This window comes from Ochlerotatus camptorhynchus, unplaced genomic scaffold (assembly GCF_037179485.1).
Source record: "Ochlerotatus camptorhynchus isolate MF236.1 unplaced genomic scaffold, CSIRO-AGI_Acam_v1.1 ptg000128l, whole genome shotgun sequence".
Lineage (NCBI taxonomy): Eukaryota > Metazoa > Arthropoda > Insecta > Diptera > Culicidae > Ochlerotatus > Ochlerotatus camptorhynchus.
Genome location: NW_027040618.1, coordinates 3,972,501 through 3,986,527, shown reverse-complemented (window position 1 = coordinate 3,986,527; position 14,027 = coordinate 3,972,501). Strand labels below are relative to the sequence as shown.

At 41.0% G+C, this 14,027-nt stretch overlaps 1 protein-coding gene across 1 annotated transcript in view; it reads right to left on the bottom strand.

Annotated features, from left to right (window-relative positions):
* LOC135700107 (MOXD1 homolog 2-like) overlaps positions 1 to 13,373 on the bottom strand; it is a 397,833-nt gene extending 384,460 nt beyond the window's left edge. Inside the window, exon 1 of the mRNA XM_065220498.1 lies at positions 12,178 to 13,373. The gene's annotated coding sequence lies outside the window, so the exon portion shown is untranslated. The remainder of the gene's footprint in view (positions 1 to 12,177) is intronic.
* Positions 13,374 to 14,027: the final 654 nt, after the last annotated feature.

Sequence of the window (14,027 nt, the reverse complement as noted above, 5' to 3'; positions counted from 1 at the left end):
TGATAAAGATAATGAAAAGTTGGTGCATCCCGATCGGTGTGACGCCTTTATAAAGTGTGGTGCAGAGGAGGTCACTTTGGAGTTTTGTTCTGAAGGTGAAATATTGCGGAATGATACAAGGCGGTGCGTAATAGGTGATTTGGAGAAATGTGAACCATTGCCAATCGCAGAGATGTGCGAGAACCGAGTCAATGAAACCTTGGTACATCCCGACAGGTGTGAATCATTTGTGCAGTGCAAAGAAGGAGAAGAGCCAAGTGAGGAAGATTGTCCTCGTGGAAAGATTTTCAACTCTAGGAGCTTCAACTGTGAAGTGGGAGACGTGAACACTTGTGACCTTCTTAATCAAGTGTGCGTCAATGCTACTGTGGGTGAAATGCTGGAGCACCCAAGTGAATGCGATATGCATATAAACTGCTTGCAAGGAGAAATTCCGCAGTTAGGCTTTTGTCCGTTTGGGAGGATATGGCGCCAGGATATGATGATGTGTGTTCCTGGAACCAGTTGCGATCGTGCATTGATCGAAAGTATGTGTAATGATCAGCCTTTCGGGATAAAATTTCCCCATCCGAATGGTTGCTCAATTTTAGTTCAATGCAGAATCTCCGAAGCTGTCGAGATCCCCTGTCCAGCTCATCATATCCTTGAACCCGGTTCATTGATTTGTATTCCGGGTGATCAGCAGCGTTGCACACCATATAATGACTTGTGCATAGATAGACATTTCGAGATAGTCGCTCTGCCGGACACCTGTGATGCATTCATTTTTTGTCGCGACGAAAATCTAGAACTGCGTAACTGTCCACCAGGTGATATCTTTAACGAAACACTAGGTAGATGTTCACCTGGTAACAATAACAATTGTGAGTTAATTGAGTGTATCCATCCTGACAGCGTTTCGAGGCATCCAAACTTTTGCAATATATTCACACGCTGCAACAACGGTCAGATATCCACCCAATTTTGTCCGTTCGAACACATATTCCACGAAACCATGAAGCGGTGCACTCCGGGTAATGCTACGGAATGCGTATACGATTCTTTGGAGGAAATGTGCAAAGATCGATTCAATGATATAGTGTATCCTCATCCAAGTACCGATAAAGAATGTATAGAATACGTACTGTGCATGGATGGCAAAGCCAATGTTAACGCCTGTCCAGAAGGAATGGTCCTTCGACCGGAACATCTAGATTGCGTGCCGGGCGTTGAACAGAATTGTCAAGTTCTCGATATTGTTTGCCATGCTGATGAGGAATCAGAGATCGTTCATCCCGGTAGGTGCGACATGAAGATTGTCTGTAACAATGGAACTTTAACAGTAGAAGAGTGCCCGTCAGGAGAAATAGTAGATCTGGATGAGCTGAGTTGTGTTCCAGGGATCTGTCAAGAGCCAGCACCGGTCAATGAATGTATCGGGAAACCGGATGGTGTCTACGAATATTCCGACTGCAGCCGGTATGTTGTCTGTACCAATGAAGAACCGTCCATCGAAGATTGTCCCGCAAGAGAGATTTTTCAACCGAACATGGGAATCTGCTTTCCAGGAACAGTGGAAAGTTGCGCAACTTACCCATTGGATACCATGTGCGCAGACAGAGAAGATGGCACCATCTATCCTGCTCTCGACAATTGTGCAGAATTTATTACTTGTACCAACAATCTAGCCACTCAAACCCCATGTGGTAGAGGAAGCATCTACAGTCCGAGTCATAGGCAATGTCTCGCTGGAGTGTCCTGTGAACTGATAGATGGTTGTGAAACCGCAGAGGACAGCACCGTTCTTTTACACCCTGACGGTTGTGATCTGTTCGTCAAATGCACAGAACGCCTTGCCCACGCAATAGAATGTCCCAATGGCGAAATTATCACCACAGATACAGATGATGAATGTGTTCCAGGAAATTCTGCAACTTGCATAACAACTTACAAAAACAAGGGATAGTGTAGATAGATTAACATTTAAGGTGAAAATTATACTACAAACTTAGTGTTCGACCGTAAATAAATCTTAATTTTATCCTTGATGACGTTCTCACGATAAACGAAGCACTGCTCTTGAAACTTGTTATCAGCATGCGATTAGATCCAGTAGTCAATCCTTAGTAGAGCGGCATAGCCGCAACCCTTTGATCGGATAACCAAAGTTTTTATTTCGTTAGAAAATGCTGATAATTTACAGTCTGATTTAATTTCGCTTCCAACTGGTTACATGTAAGCATCCAGTAAGCTGGCTTCAAGTTGATCATAATCACCAACGCACCTAACGGACTCGATAGCTTAGTTGTTACCACATCTGCTTACTGATAAGAAGCTCAGAAGTTCAATCTTCTTCCTCACATTTGTTGCCACCAGGGCGTCACAATATCAGCTTCAATCGACAAAGTCGATGGGATTTCTTTTCTGTTGAATACGAACATCTCCGCAGCATTCTAGCAGCTCAGTCGGCGTAAACAAATAAATGTTCAATCGTTTGTCTCTCTTTTTCCCGTCGCTTCATTCGTCTTTCTTCGTAGCTTCGGTGAAGCAGACGAGTGAGGAGCGCTCGATTTTGATAGTTTCGTCATTCAAGAAACATGGCAACCAAGGTTTTATGGAAAATGAAAACATATATTTAAAGCATACACACTTAGAATTTTTGACGTAGGAATACGTCTGTGATTTCTATATGGGGCACACTTTGTGAAAACCGAAAATGGAACATGTTACAAAATTATGAACGATTTTAAACGTTAATAACTCAGCTGCCCCTGGACCAATTTGAATAATTTTATCACCAATGGATCAGAAATATTTCTACGCATCTGTCAAATAAAGGACTTTATTATTTTTCAAAATGTTACCATTGAAATTGCACGAATTTTTAATTGTTTCTTAATAATTAAAATTACCACCGATTGCCTGCGAAAAGCGATTTCCCTAGCACAGATTTCAAAGTTGAACTCCATCCGGTCTCACCAAACGGTGTTTATTCAATTACCGCGTGGTGAGTGGTGGTGTTCTCAAGTACATAACGAAAGGCTGACTGCAAGCAGTTAGCTATCAAGGCTGCCCTCAACCGCTGATCAGATTTGGTCCAATCCAATCACCGTGGTGTCCGGTCGTCGGCATCAGCAGCAGCAGTGCTTTCGGCGCGTGGCTTTGAGCATTGTTTTCAAGTACACAACGAAAGGCCCACATGTGCATCCATAGAATGAGGAAGAAGCCACATCACTATTGATCGGAATCAGTAGCTCTTAGTGAGTCGCTGTGGGCCATCTATGTCAAGCACTTCATACTAAAGAGTATAAACAGAGAGAACCCTGCGCAAGTTCCTATTCCTACACAAGCTCCTGCTGCAGTTAACAAATAAGATTTATTATATAAGATCACGTAGTCCTACGTCACCATTGCGTACAACCCCATAGGGCTGTCCCTTGCAGTTTTTTTTTCCTGTAAATTTAGGTGCTCTGAAACTGACATATACGAGCGCTAATTTTAACATAAAATTGAGTCATAACAGACGTGAAATTCAGCTCAATCAAACGTTAAAACGAAATGTAATTTTGTTTGAATTTGGAACAAATAAAAAGTATAAAAAATCCTTAAATTCTACCCGTACGAAACATAAAGGTTGAACACCAAAACATCCGGACGCAGTAAAAAAGCCTGCCACTAGGGCATTTTTTAGGTAATTTTTTTCATACTTTTACTGAATCAAGCTAAGAGTGTATACAATCACAGTAGGCATTGGTTGTCAGGATAAGTTCATTTGTTTACATCATGGCTTCACCTGTACGCTCGAAACAAAAATCCCGGTCTATCCGCTCCTGGCAATTTCCGAACAAATTTCTGGGTGAAGAGTGCCCCGGAGGAATGTAAAATCAAAAAGAAGTCGAAATTCCCCGAAAAGTTCCTTGTCTGGCAAGCAATCTGCAGTTGTGGGCTGAAAAGCGAAACTTCCGTTATAGGCCAATTGAGGAATACTGGTCAATTGTGAAGCACATACTGAAGAAAAAGGATGGAACTGAGATTGCCCTGAAGGATTTCAAGCGGAAATGGAATTTGGCAGCCAAAAAAGCGGTGTAAAAGATGATGGGCCGTGTACAAAGAAAAAATCGAGCAATGGCCTATGGTAAGAAGGAGGATTGAAACAATGGTCTTACTATAAGCAAAATACCTACTCATGTTTAGCTATTACATTGAACCATGGAAAATAAAACACATTTGGGATTTAAACAAGATTTTCGTTTCCAGATTTTTTCGTGTTCAACCTTTACTATCTCAGTAATTACACAAAAATTAATGACGGTCACAACAATGGAATTAAAAAAAAAGTAGAAGCGAACGGAAGCTTGACGTAGGACCGCTAGTAGACGGAATAAATGTGAAGAGCATTTAGTTCTTTTAATTGATCAATTATCTATTATCTCAACTCTTTCCGGTTTTGAATTGTAGGCGTACCAAATTTGTAGTATTTTTTTTTTCAAAGAGAAAGTTGATTAAGAGAATCAATCAAAATCACTTGCACCCCTGCTTCCAAGTTTGGTTACAAAATAACAACCCTGGAGAGCATTTTGTGTGGTCGTTGGGGGCCACCACCTTCCTACTGCTGTTATTGCTGTTCACCACGCCGTCCGAAGCGAAAATGAGCTAATGCCATACAGATACAGCAGTGCTCTTTTATATCTTTTCAGGTTAAAGTAGAATGATGTGCAACCAAGTGGTATAAAAGCTACAAAGACTCCTCCCATTATGAGTAGTTTGCTATGAAGTAGCGACAATGGCTCTTTTCCTTTTGCGTACTCGGCGAATGAGAACGACCCAAATTTGAGTTTAGCTCATTCATAATCACCAAAAGTGCAGGAACTCAGCGATGAGTAAATTTGTCTCATGGTTTCTTGTGGAAAACCTAAAAAGTCTGCCAGAGAATAAGGAAAAAGACGAAAATTTTATTCAGTCTCGGAGTAGTACCAATAGACTGAGTGAATCCAATCTTTACTTTTCTCAAATTCTGGAAAATCCTGGAAAAACCTGGGAAAACATGAGGCAAATTTACTCATCACTGAGTTCCTGCACTTTATTTCTTATTTCTGAGATAACTAAACTCAAATTTGGGTCGTTCTCATTCGCCTTGAAAGATATCGGCGCCGGTGGTTAGCGTGATTACCTCTCACCCCAGCAGGTCTGGGTCCAATCTCAGTCGGTGCCACCGGCATGTTCTAAGGCATAACATCTCTGATCACGCCTTCCTTCGGGAAGTAAAGCCGTTGGTCCCCTGTTGAGTTGATGGGTCGATTGGTAGGGTCCAGGTGTGGGAGCTGCCTCCCTAGCGTCAGTAGCATTGGAGCTCAGTACGGAAAACAAATCTCGCGTCACTTTCCAATAGGTCCTATCTACATTGATCGATTCTCTTCATCGACACTCTCTTTCGTAAATAACTCGGCTTCACAAATGTTTCCTGCCTTCTTTGTCGAATTAGATGCTAGATTGTTGCTTCTTCCATCGAAAATATCCGGCCGTGGCGATTCAAATTTGATCAAGATTGATCAAAATAATTTGTACCCCCGCTTCCAGTTTGATTACATGAGCATTTTGTGTGATCGTTGGTGCTGAATATGGAAAAACAGGCAGATGAATTCTATTCCTACTCTTTACTGTAATAAGCTTGGTGGCCCTGAAAAGAGCCGTTTTGTTGCCAAAGTTGGCAAAACCAAACAGAGTGTGTCTCTGTCACCTCAAAACGTAGATGACATCCATGACCGCTTACACTTGGCGTGTTTAGTGTAGGTGACAGCATCACGGATCTCATTTTTCAGGAACACCTTCAGCACACCTCGTAAATCAGACCGGAGATACGTCAGACACCGCCACGGCGAGCCAGACGACGGATGGTAATTATCTCGAAGAATTTGCGTTTGGTTCTGAAAATGGCGATGAGTATGCAAAATATTACGCAATTCCATCCTCCCTATTTGCACGCGCCCGAGGATCGGAGGCGAATGCCACTTCGACTTTTTTCGTCTACTTACTACTCTCTGACGACTGTGCTGGGGAAGCAGCATATGCATGTAGGTAATTGGTGGATTGGTAGTTAATTCGACGCTTTTGGACAATGCTGAACATTTACCAGTTTTTCAATAGTTTCTTGTTGAAAATCAACATTCGGAAGCATTGTTATCAATGCGTAGCCATATTTCTGATCGATTGGTGATAAAATTATTGAAATTGGACCAGGGGCAGCTGAGTTATTAACGTTCCAAATCTTTCCTAATTTGTTACATGCTCCTTTTTCGGTTTTCACAAAGTGTACCCCCATATAGAAATCAAAGACGTAGTTCTACGTCAAAAGGTTTAAGATGCAGCCCTGAAATATGTTCCTGTTTTCCAGAAGGTTCATGATATCAAGAAACACACTTTAACTTTTATCACGTTTTCCAGACATAAATCACAGGCGTTACTTTTAGTTTGCTCGATAAAGATCACGAATACATGATCTTTATTCACGGTGTACATTTGTTTATTAACTTATTTGATAAGGCTCAACCGAATTAACTTTACAAAAGGTACAACACAATAAACATTTTATCTTCCGCTATCCAATAAGCCTCCCCTACCAAACGGGTGCCGCTTCCAGTGGTTTCATTGCATGGCAGTATCGCCAACGAAGGGCAAAGCGCTTCCATTGCAGCAATGGACGCGAAACGTGGTCAGCACTCACACACTCATCACGAAACGGTTGCTTTCCAAAGTCGACGACCCATCGACTGAAATAACTGCTGATGAAGAACAATGAAGAGGACCACACAATGCACTATGGGGCATTTTCATACAACCAGGCGGTCAAAAATATTTCTATCATTTTTTCACAATTTCTGCTATTATTCTGGCTTTGTTTCATCAATATAAGGTGTGTGTTATCACTTTTCAACATTTTCACGACCAACTTTTGAAAAGGGCCTAACTTTTGATTAATTAAAATTTAATTTTTAAGATTTTATAACGGTTACAGTTTCAAGCTTGTTTTCAGAGAATAAAATCTATTGAACAAAGACAACCTACCATAGTTTTATTGGGGGGAACACCGTAAAAAATAAAAAAAAAAACTTTTTTTTTTTAAATATGTTTATTTTTTTCAACAAATCTTCTGTAAAAACAATACAAAAATCCATGATACAATAATCAAAATCAAATATGTTTCAACGAATTTCTTTTTATTCCTCTGTTACAATATCATCATGAACACATTCTTCTTCAATTTCATCGACTGCTTTCATACGTTCCTCCAAGGCATTGAAGTTATTAGTATCGACTACTGAATCACTTACAGAATTTTCAAATATCATGAAACTTTTCACGATGTCGGGATAATCCAGGGATACTTTTTTCTGTCGTCTTTTTGCCATCCAAATGGAACTGATCAGTGGGTCCGATTCATTAATGGCACGAATAAAGACATCATGTAAATTTTCTACTCTTGATCGTTTTCTTGCATGATGGGTTCGATATTTTTTCAATTGTTTATGTTGACTTCCTGCTGCCTCTTCCGCTAATGAACCAAGTGGTGCTGGTGAATGTATGATTATTTCTCCGGCATGAGCGAGAACTTTATGCATGGTTGCAGGAATTTTGTACCAATCATACAATTTAAGATAGAGCCTATATGTTTCCTTGCAATATGCATCAAATTTTTCCGGGTTTATTGGCTCTTGGCAGTTAATAGCAATTAATATATTCCGGAATCTGAAAATTAACTCTTCATCAATGTTCAGCACGGAGCTTAAAAGCTTGGGATTTCCAAATGCTCTTCGACAAACGTTTCCTGTAGTACGGGTACCTGCTCCACCCGATCGTGGTTGATCTACTCTTACTCCAAATTTTTCGTAAAGCTGTGTCGTCACATGTTTTTTTCTTTGTTCATATAGTTCTTTGAACGGTTTCGTTACCTTCCATTTTTTGATATCCATTCTGTATGCAATATGCAAAAGGCATTCGAAAAATCTTATCCAAGCATGAAGTGGAGATATGCCGTAATGCAAGGCTTCTTCGTTTGATATAAATCCTTCCTCGAATTTCTCTGCATCATTCATTACATTTGGTGTTGTCCCACATATTGGACAATTCTGCATCGACAAATTTCCAGTGATATAAGTTAAGACTTTTCCGTCTATCATACTGAGGACAAAATCAAAATCAACAAGTATAAACTTGTCGTTTGAGAGTTCAATTTTCACTGGCGTTAGTTCACTCATTTCTTTTTCTACATCCTGTTTTTTAGCCAGAATAACTTCTTTACTCTCTGTAATGAATTCAAGGATGAATTGCCTACAAAATTGAATACTTTGAGGCATGGGATTAAACCACATAATTTCCTTTCGATCATTGTACATGAACAACTGAATTGGTGTTAAAATGGACGAAAATACATCTGAATCGTCCTGACATCCTTCTGGTAGCACTTGATGATATTGCGAATATCCAGTTGATCCGTCCATACCCGAGCTACATAGAAGAACCAGTTCCGTAGAAACTAGATCGTTGCTATCCATATACTCGTTGAGCTCTGCATCAATTATTTGGACGATTCGTTTCACTGTATTTTCCATCAGCGCCAGGAGTTTCACTCTTATTTTCAATGCACTTTCTTCGATGAATTTACTAGGAGGGGCGCATATTTTTTTCACTGCTCCGATCGCATAGTAAGGTGGAAATCTTGAAGGTGATTCACTATGTATTACTTCGTATTAAAATCTACTCAATCCAGCCTCGATAAGTACACTAAAAGCCTCTTCTGGTGACATCATTCCTCGTTGATCAGTTAGTTGAGCCAGCATGGTTTTAGAGCTTTTTTGTTTTTTTTTTTTTTAAATATGCCCTATAACTTTAACTAAATTAAAATCCTTTCAATTATAAGCGGTCCGTCTTGCAAATAACAAAGCTTTCTCGATGGTATCGAATTTTGGATCAACTGCTTCTTAATCGATGACGCGACGTTTTCCTCTTTCACTCAAATCCAAGAAAGGTTTTGAAGGTCGTCCACGTTTTGTTCCCGAGGCCGAGGTTGAGGCAACACATTGCTTCTGTTCGATGAATTCCTCGATGCCAAATTCTCCATCAAGCCAATTCCGAAAATACGACTCAAATCGCTCTTTCGTGCGATTAGCTTCATGCCATTTGTTGATGTATTTAGTAACGATTTTATGGATCTTTTCATCGAGACGTTTACGTTTTTCCACCGAGATGTTATAATTTTCACAAATGAATTCAATGGCTCTGTGAACATTGTCACTATGGCTTAATTTTGCGTCTAATAGATTAATAATGGTTCTATTATCCATGCTCACACTTGGTCTCAACCGTAAATTTGAATTACACTGTAGTAGTTTAAATAAAAGCTACACAAAATACACTATGGCTTCAAATTGACACTACAGTAGGTTAAGTACAGACTTAGGTATAAATTAAACTCATCCGCGCATATGCGTAGGTACATACTTATGCATATGCTTCTATAATCGTCATAACTCAGGTACCTACTTTAGAAAAAAGCATAAACGAATGTAGTTTTACGTTCATCCAACAGTGAACTTTATGATAATGATGACTTCTTTTTGTACAAAAGCTTAAGCCCTTTTTAAAAGTTGGTCATGAAATATTAGAAAATGTTCTTTAACAATATATTTCGACTATACCAACCGGATATAACTCCAAAAGTTGCAAAATAATTGTTGAAAAAGTTTGTTTCCAAGCCGGCTCTTGTACAATTTGAAATCTCCCATAATAACCGAAAATTTTCAAATCGCTTATATTTCCAATGGGGCAAGTTGGGGCAGGCAAACTCTTCAGTAATTGTTAGAGTACACTCAAAACTTCATCCAGAGCTGAGAATTAGCCTGGGAATGTGCGAGACTCGAAAGTTGGTGATGAATAAAGTTAAATTTTCATTAATTTTCAATTATTTTTTTTCTACTTTTATTTTTAATTTTTTTTGTCTCCATCAAATTTCCAAAAAGATTTTATTTTCGGAAAGCTTATTAAATTACCTTTCCAACGATGTATAATTATGTGGTAGTTATATGATAAATAGTGGATGAAATTTTATTTGAGTGGTAGTGTATTTTTGCTGCAACATTTGTACTTTTCTTACTCTTTTTTAACTTCGACATCCGATATCTCAGAAACTAAAACTGCTAGAAGCTTGAAACTTTCAGATTCTCTTAGTCGAAATGTTTACTATCGACCAAAAATAACGAAATAAGGATTAGTGAAAGTCGATTTTTTGATTTTTGACCGCCTGATATCTGATAGTGCAATGGTTGCTGCTGAGTCAACAGACGATCGCGTGACACACATTGAGAGTGGTCTGCTTCTGTCGACAGTACACTGACGGTATACATTTGTAAAGCAAAAATCGGTTGATTCCGAAATGCGTGACTTGTGGTTGACGAATTTTGGACCGGGTTTTTCCCCGTGAACCTATTTTGGTGTGCTTCTAGGCGATCTCTGATTAAGAGGGAGAATCAATAATTGACAAATACGATAATCCCAGAACTATTCTAGGGCAAGTCTGAACTAATTTTGAGGAATATGGGTAATGATTCTGAAGAATCTCTTGAGGTTGTTCCAATGACTTTTTTCCTTGATTTGTTTTCCGTCGATCTTGTTTTCCGTGCTGAGAACCAATGCTACCGACATGCCAGGAAGGCAGCTCCCATACCTGGACCCTACCTATCAACCCATCAACTAATGAACCGGGGACCAACGGCTTTACTTCCCATCCGAAGGAAGGCGTGATCAGCGATGTTATGCCTCAGAATATCCCGGAAGCGCCGACTGAGATTGAACCCAGGGCTGCTGAGAGGTAATCACGCTTACCACTACACCACCGGTGCCGCTAAGAAGGGTGGGGGAATATCAATGTGTAGTTTGCTCAATGGTATTTGTAGTCAGATAAAAGTTTAATTATTTTCAATAATTGCCTAACATCATCCGAACACATCAGAAGCAGTCCACATCCAACGTGGACAGTTTTTGTACAGAGGTTCTATATACATGCGTACTTAGAAAACGAACTATTTTTACACGAGACGTAATCCATCTTTGACGTAAATTATGGCACGTAAACAAACATTTCATGCAAAATTAAGTGTTCCTAAACCGAAGCATACACAATTATCGTCGAGTACGCTTGATTGAATTGATCTTCTCGTTTCTTTCAACTGATTCTTGTGTCATTTGGGCCGCTTGCATGTGTCGGTCTCAGGGCACGGAAATTTACATGACTTTTTCGTAGTGTGTGGTATATGGACAACCCATCGCCTAGAATGTACCATTTAGTCCACCAATTACTGCTACCTTACCACAGCCACCAATCCATGGTCAGTGGCGAACACGTTCAGGATCCGCAACCATGAGGCACCGAAAAAAAAAACTGCCCTAGGTCATGACACCCGACCCCAGTTCCTACTCGTCTACACTAACGCCTATTTCAGCAAAACCACATCGAATCGATTCCCATCGGTCGCTGGTTTCAACCTCCCACCCCTCAGCCTTTTCCCGGGCCCATTTTTATATTCTGTTTATAGTTTCCCAACCTGTCTACCGACGGACGACCAAACGGTCGACAGTTGAGCGCCGTGTGTTTGCCCAAGCGGCCTAGTGTCATGGCTCGAATTGATAAATAAATAAATTCCGAAACACGCTTTCGTGAACAATAAACTCGCTATTTATTTTGATAGAATAAACTGGAAATGGCAGAGTTTATTAGCGCTTATTGCTGCTAGCTGGTCTAGCACCCCCTACCTCCCGGTCACTTTGTTTTCGTTCGGAGATCATATCGGAGTTATTGTTTGTGGAATCAACCAATTCTGAGTTCAGCGCGAAATGGTTGATTGGTTTGGCAAACGTAGCCCGGCGGAATGATATGCCTGCCTCGAGTCTTGTCAGATCAGCGTTTTCACGTTTTTCACGTTTTGAAAATTGAAAAAAGAAAAACAAAGTGACATTTACCCGTTCTGTTGAAGCTTTTCCACCGAGGGAGTTTAATTGAAACCTTTTGGTCGGAGAAATTCGAGTCAAGCTGTCTAACGGACTGACGTCTTTGTTTTCTTGGGGCCCATTTGTTCAATTGGATTCGGGTAGCCTAAATGTAAACCAATGAATTCGATTGTGGCAGGAGAAAAATGTAGGTCAACTTACGTCTTCCAGCCATTGCTTGCTCGGCTTCCTTCGGGTTGGTCCAGTTTCTCGTTCCTCGCCGCAGAAACCCCTTTCTTATGTATTTTCAGCTACGACTGCCTCAGGACAACACGCGACCAGTCAGACCGACAAAATCTGCGCCAAGAAATTTGAATTTGACCCAATTTTCCTACCGGGAATCGAACCCTTCGAGTTTTCCAGTAAAAAAAAAACTTCACACAAAACTCGAAATTAAATCTACATTTTTCATTCCGACTGAAATTTCACTGACTGAAATTTCCCCTCACCAGATAGGGCTTCAGCAAAACAACTTTAACATTTGGCAGACTTTACGCTTGAGCTCGGAGAGGACGGAAACGGGACGATGACGGTGCGCAATCAGAGGGAAAATTTGTTGTCACGTTTTCTTGCCTCGTTTTTTGTGTTTGTTGTGGCAAAAAGATATCTGTTTTGAGATCTTCGTCGGAAGATATTCTTCCACTGCAGCAGGATATTTGAGCACACACCAAAAAAAATCCAATCTATTTATGCCTGTCCGTTCACATTCGGCTGGCTGCCTCTTCCGGAGATGCTCTTGTTTTCCTCCCGTCCAGGGATTTGCACCGTGGTTTGTCGTTTGTGCGAATTGTGTTATTGTGGCATGCCGAAATTCATATTTCGACTCTCGGCTAAAGCTGTGAGCGATGTGAACCCCGATGTGAATAACCTTGAATGAAATTTATTGATTTTTGTGTTTCCCTTCGGATCGTCCCTTTGCTGGTTCCCGCTCGCATACGCTCGACACTCTTCACAGGAAGGACACGAAGGCGATTCTTTTGTTTCCGGATTCTCTCTCTCTCTCTCTCTCTCGTGCGCGCATACACTCACTATCCTGCTCGCTCTCTCTTTTCCTCTCACGCCAAGTCACGATCAATCACTTCCCACCATCGCCACCACCGTCACAGTAACGCAACTTGGCTGAAAATGTCAGCTTTAAATTCACCTCACTTGATTCATCGTAGCACTAGCTCCCTTCTTCCACGAAAATTCATGACAATTTAATGTTAAGAATCACACCCAATTTCAATCATAACCACCATTCATGAAAAATAAAACACGAACCTATACCAAATCGCCGTAAAACCACACCGCACCGTTATTGTACGAATTCACACTCAGTGCAACGATTGAAAGTCACGGCACTACTAAATCCGCTCTCCGAGCCAGGATTGTGCGGATGCTCCAGTTTGGCCACGGATTCGCTTCCGTGTTGTAGATGTTTTTTGGCAGCGAATTTCGGATGCCAGGCCAGGTTTGCTCTCGTATCCTGGTGCGATTTGCGAGGCCGAGGACTCTCCGACTCTCCGGCTCTCGTCGTCATCGTTCTCCCGGTGCAATGTTTTGACGGGACATCGCCTCTGCTGCTGATAAACAGGACACGACGAGAACGGATTCAACTCGATGTAACGCCACCACCACAAGCTCTGCTGTGAGAGGGATTTGCCCGAGGGAGTAGATTCTCGCTGAAATCTTATCGGAGAGGATGGCATTTTGAAGAGAACGAGAGGGAGAGAGAGAACAAGGATTCTTTTGAGGATGACGATATCCGATGGGTAACATTTTATAGCAAAGTGCAGGGCCCTCGCGAGCACGAGCTATCCCCTCCACTTTCGGAGGGTTTTCATATCTGAAATCCTGTGGAGGATAGAATGTTGCATGAACTGTTGCAAGATGTTGCAGGATACGGCTATACACAGTCGGGAGGAGTTTAACGGTGTTGCACTGGAAAGCGTAACACTGGTAACGGTATCTATCATATTTTTGAATATCCCAACGAGTACATTGTAGGAGCATTTTTGAGTGTTTGCATT